The following is a 6,413-nucleotide window of genomic DNA, read 5'->3' as shown; positions in this document are numbered from 1 at the left end:
CTCAAGAGGCTCTAGAGCATAAGAGTTCACTCCTAAGTCTGCACCCAGAATGCACTTTGGAAAGAGCAATGAAACAATATCAAGATCTGTGTACACCACTTCTTTGCTCATATTATTTTTATCATTTCATGCCTTTAACTTCTTGTGATTTCTAATTTTATATTTCCAGTACATATTGATTGCACTCATCATGGGGAGTTGGTGGATGTACATAAAACGTCTTAATTCTTTTTCTTCCCCTTCTCCTTCTTTCCATACCCCCTCTTCATATCATAGTTTCCTGAGCATTTTCAAAAAACTCTATCTCCTTTTTCTACTATATATCTTTTATTTTCCTGTTGAAGTGACTTTCACTCGTGGGTTTCTCACATATGAGAAATCATGCAGTATTTAACCTTGTATGGCTGATTTTCTTTGCTTAACAGTATTGTCTCAAAGTACTTCTATTTTCCTACAAATGACTTGAACTTATCCATTATGGCAGAGTCTTATCCCTTTAAGTTAGACTTGTGTTCACCTAGATTTATAATACGGTGAAGAGGGAGATTTAAAACTGTTCTTTGCTAAGATTAAGTGCTGATCTCTAATATTCATGTTAATCCACATTTTTCAGTGAAGAGATGGAAAATATGTAACCAAATAATTAGGTTTTGGACCTCAAGTGTAAATAATTCACTTGTATTTCCATGAAAATATGCAGTATTGTATGTTTCTTTCATTTTTCTAATGACATTTCCTTTTGAAAATGTGCTTAAAAACATGGACACACACAAAACCACAAGTGTCCCTGAATTCCATTTCTTGGGCTTCTCAGAGGATCCAGACCAGCAGCTCATTCTCTTTGTACTATTTGGATTTTTCCCCATTTCAGGCATCTTTTTCTCTTACTATAAAATGGTTTCCACCATTCTGAGAATCCCATCATCTGATGGAAGGTACAAAGTGTTTTCTACCTGTAGTTCTCACCTATCAGTTGTTTGCTTATTGTATGGAATAAGCCTCGGTGTGTACCTTGGTTCAGCTGTGTCGTATTCTCCCAGCAAGGGCAAGATAGCCTAATTGTTATACACTGTTGTCACTCCCATGTTGAATCCGTTCATCTACAGCCAGAGGAACATAAACCTTAGCACTGTGAAGAGACTCTACAACTGGAGAGTCTAATTCCAGGATACCAGGCATCCATTTGTAATGGAGTTTGAGAAACATGGTAAAACTGAACACACAAAACTCATTTTAAATATTGCTTAATTAGTTATACTTTTTCACAAATTTGATGTCTTCAATCACATTTCATAATAGAATCACGGCTGATTGGGAGGATGTGGAGTTTAGGAGTTTCCAGGTAAGTGCAAATGTCAAGTGGGAAGTTGATAAGTTTCCGGAGTTGGATATGACTGATGGCTTCACAAAAATGACAGTGTAATTAAGGTTAGAAAAATATGCTTAAGGGTTGGTAAAATGATCCATTTAGTTATACATGTCAACACAGTGAACAATGGAAATAAACATTTAAGTACAGTTTTTTAAAAATTAAAAGAGTGAATAGTACACTTGAGATTCCTCCTGATGAGAAGAAGAGCCAAAGCCTTCTGTGAACATTTATTTTCTCTCTCTTTTCTTTAAACTCCTATAAATTTCACAAGTCATTAGAGCCGGGGTGACACAGACCATCTTGGGTAATCATAAACTGTGTGCTCTGAGCTCCCAAGGTCCTGTAATAAATTGTCCACAATCAGCCTCTTCCTCCAGGTTTTCATTTGGATGTTTCAGTCCAGTGGCCATCATTGCTGTGTCTCCTCCTTCATGATTGTCTGAAACAGGAGGCTCATACTTGAGACAGTTAATTCTCTGGTTTGAACTAGAGCCTTCACTGGTTCTCAGGCAGGTTAGGGGTTGGGATCATAGTTTTTGTTTTTGTTTTTACATAACCAGTAGAGACAAAACCTAGCTCAGCCAAGGGTTAGAAGAGTGGATGAACGGAGTAGAAACTATTGGGAACATTGTTATATACTATGAAGATACATATGAATGTTTGGACAGTGAAGTGGGATGAAAGCTTTGTGCACAGTTTCAAATATGAAGAAGATAAAACTTATGTTCTTAGTTATCATATAGAACAAAAAATTCTCAAAGTTTGTGTTCCATCCCACACTGTTTCTGCATATCTTAGGCATCTAACCCATGATAGCAGATTATGGGTGTCTGTGAACTATTTCCTCAGCACCTCAGAAAGGTTGTGAGGGTGATCATGAGGTTGAAAATAACCACATCATACTGAAGCAATATTGAGGAATTCCTTAATAGCAGCATCTGAGTTATGTGTTCTGTTACTTGTTGCCTTGCATTTGGACAATGTTCCTTAAGTACGAAATCCTGTAGCATTTTTTTGAAAGGGGGAGAGGAGCATTTTGTGTATTTAACTATAGAGTTTCTGGTAGAAAAGAATGAAGAAATGTTTCCACACAGCTCTCTGTGTCAGAGATGGGGCGCCTTGCCAGGTGAATCCTGCACGTAGTCTCCTTGACAATTCAAGTGCCCATTTCTCTTCCCTGTCTTTCTAGCATGGGAGCCTTTTCCAAGCAGATCACAATGAAGAGATGAAGTTACACCTGCTGCATCCATTGTGGATAGGATGTCTGAGATCAGAGGCCAAAATCAGAGAGTGAGAAGGCTCACAATGGTTAGCACTGACCTTTTTCTTGACCCCTATTCCAGGTTGCTTGGAAGCTATCCACATCCTCCTCCAATCTTATAATCATCTTTCTCAGTCTCAACCAAAGCAATCAACTCAGGGTTTAATTTCACTAATTCTCAAGAAACTGGAATAAGTTTTATGTTTCTTTTTTTATTTTAAAAATAAAAGGAGGTAAGTATTAACAGACAGACAACATTTTACAAAATAGCAAAGGAACAGTACAGACAGTACGGAGTTACAAACAGAGTGGTAGGGAATTAACAATGCTTGTTGTATTACGTATTGATATCTTCAAAGTGGTTTCTCATGAAAACAGATAGAGATATGCAGTGCTGATCAACCAAGGACTCATTGACAGTTTCTTTCAACAAAGAAATATAAGACAGTAGAACAGCCATATTGACTATCCTGCATATACATACATACAAACTTTCTCCTTCTTTTCCCACATCCCAGTTGCCCTTTACCTTTGAGTGCTTTCCTATCATTCCACAATGTCTACCATATCTCCTAGTTTAAATTAACTCTTTCAGGTTTTACACTAGTGAAACAATGCGGTGCTTGCACATGTATGTTTGATTTATTTCACTTATGAGTATGGTCTCTAGTTGTGACCATTTACCTATAAAAGCCTTGAGTTTATCTTTCTTTACAGCTGAGTAATATTCCATTCTATAAAAGTACCACAATTTTCTTATCCAATCCTCAGTGGATGGACATTTGGGTTGCTTCCACATTTTAGCAATTACAAATTGTGCTGCTATGCACATAGGTGCACATACATCCCCCTGCTGGGTATTTTCCCAGAAGTTTTACGTTTCTAAGAAATAACTGTGGTTTACAACTCTGGCTCTCTGCAGAAACCTTATTGATGCTTAGTAAGCAAAGAAAAAGATTCATGGACCAAATACAGTGTTTTACAACATAGTTCTGAATCTTGTATCTGTCCCGTAATATTTCTGTAACACGAGGCAGGTTGTTTCTATCTCTGTGACTCAGCACTGGTATCTGAAATGATTTCTTGATACAACTTCCTTTATATGGATTATACAGGTAATGTGTGTTCCTCTTATTAATAGATGATAGACGTATAATATAACATTAAAATGAATCTTAGATATTACTGGTGCTAGCGATAAATATTTAATTTCGAACTTTTGAAATAAAATATCCTGAAATCTGAAGTTGTCATTTTTATTCTTTTGTAATGCGGCCATTTTATGTTTGCCTTTATATAACTATATGCTTTTCTTTGGATAGGATTGACAGACAGATTTCATTTCTGATTCCTCAGACCCTGTCTCCATCTTGGCACAAAGGAGGAATTAAATATAAAAACATTTGTTGAACATTCAATAGATCCTTCTTTGGGTCACAATAATTGGGCATAGTCACTCTGGCTTTAGTACCATTGGTGCCTTCATGCCTGTACTTTCACCCCTTTTAGGAATGTCCCACACAACTAGAGCCAAGGTAAAAAAGCTCTGGTTTGTGTGTCTATTACATATATATGAACTTTCAGTCTCTATTTAGCATCAACAGGTAAAACACTTGACTATTCAAAGATCATAGCAAAATACAAAAAAGACATAAAAATAGCAAAATATACATAAAGGGATGAGGATAATGTTGTGAATGGGACAAGGTACATTCAAGTATTTTATGTTATTCCAGGCTCTACAGTACTTTGACAACTTTATCCATCAATATACTTCTTATCTGCATAAGGATGATTTGCCTGATTTTAGAAAACACGCACTGGAGTGACTACTTAAGAGTCAAACTTTCTTTAGGTGCACACATGTTATGGAGGTGGGTGATATCTGTATTTCCATCAAGCATGAACAGCACAAGAGCTGGAGAGATTTACACACATTGTACATTTAGTATCACGACAGTGCTATAAGACTATAATGGACTTCTTATAACTCTCATCCATCCCAGGGTACAGACTCCTGTACTGGAAACCAATGGAAATATTATCTGTACTAGATAAGATTTCTCCGGTGACTAATCATGAAAGGAGTGTTGCTGGAATTACCTCAGGGATATTTTTGACAACAAATCTTAAGATTAATACTGTGGCTTATGTGACGAATGACACTCACAACTCTCATGAACTCAGAGGCTGGCCTTTTGGAATGTGTATGGACCATAGGGGTTCTCAGCTAACTTCCTGTTAGGAGGCAGGTCTGGTTAGAGGCGAACACTGAGTGTGACTGGATGGGGATGTATCTCTCCCCTGCTCCTTCCTGCTCACTCTGCTTCCTTACCTCTATGATATGAGCAGTGTTCCTCTCCCATAGGTCCCCACCACACTGTGTCTCTCTTGGAGCCAGACAACCAGGGACTGTAATAAACTTCTCTTTCTTTAAATTTTGTGTATTGTTTTTTTTTTTTGGTTTTTCTCTGGTACCGGGAACCGAACTCATGACCTTGAGCTTGTCAGGCAGGCGCTTTTGCTGCTGAGCTAAATCCCCAGCCCCAAAATTTTGTGTATTGTGTATTGTGCCTTAGCAACCATAAAGGTGACTAAAACAAATACTAAGATGTATTGGATAAGGATTTATTTTAGGGGTGGACCAAAATGTAAGCGATTAACAGGAAAATTGAATGTGCATTAATTGTTGGAGTTAAAACTATGCACCCTCCACCCCCATATAGGATATGAAAAATGAAACAAGAATTTTATAAGGATTGTCATGATGACAAGCTTAGAAGTTAGTTCTCTACCACTTTGAAGATATCAATATGTAATACAACAAGCATTGTTAATTTCCTCCCACTTTGCTTGTAACTCTGTATTGTCTGTACTGTTATTTTGCTATTTTGTAAAAGGTTGTCTGTCTGTTCATGTTTTCCTCTTTCTATTTTTAAAATAAAAAAAAAGTTAGTTATCTCACATCTGGAGAGTACTACACAGAGCAGTTTATATCTACATGTGGATGTAAATAGCACATTTCAGAGCATTAAGTATTGTATACTATTTGAAAGAGCTTATGTATTTTAAAAGGCATTCTAAGAAAAACTATTTTTAGATACTAAACCAATATTAGATATATTTTGGGTGAGCTTTGAAGCACACAGTTTATGGATACATAAACCTATACTGACTTGAGGACATTGAGAGGAAAATCAATTCACCTAAATTTTGGCGATAGGTGTGTGAGAAAATGGAATCGTGCAGAGTAACTAAGATATATAGTTTCATTGATAATAATTCCCTTCTCTAAGAAGAATTAAGTATGAAGCCTCTATTCTTACATATTTATTTTTTAGATTGTGGGAATTATTGATAGTAATAATAGGTAATATTAATGTCAGGAAATACTATAAGGCTGTGTATACAAAGCTGGTATAAGAAAATAGCACTAAGAATTTCAAATGAATATATTCTGATTAAATAGGTATTAAACTGAATATAAACTATCTAGGTACTTTAAAATATTCCCAGGAAATATGTTGATAAAGGAGGTCAAGATCCCTTATTGGAGCTTCCTTAAAGATTTTAAGTACTTTTTGCAAATTCTTTGTAAGTTTAACCGTTATTATCTCCAATAACAAATAAGGAAAACCTGTGTGTTTCCTGTAACTTCTTTCTTTCTTCTTCTCTTCCTCTCTTCTTCTTTCTTTCTTTCTTTCTTTCTTTCTTTCTTTCTTTCTTTCTTTCTTTCTTTCTTTCTTTCTTTCCTTCCTTCTTTCTTTCTTTCTTTCTTTC

The sequence above is a fragment of the Chinchilla lanigera genome, unplaced genomic scaffold (genome assembly GCF_000276665.1).
Source record: "Chinchilla lanigera isolate Chin_1 unplaced genomic scaffold, ChiLan1.0 scaffold00094, whole genome shotgun sequence".
In the NCBI taxonomy this organism is placed as follows: domain Eukaryota; kingdom Metazoa; phylum Chordata; class Mammalia; order Rodentia; family Chinchillidae; genus Chinchilla; species Chinchilla lanigera.
Note: the sequence above shows the minus strand (reverse complement) of the source record.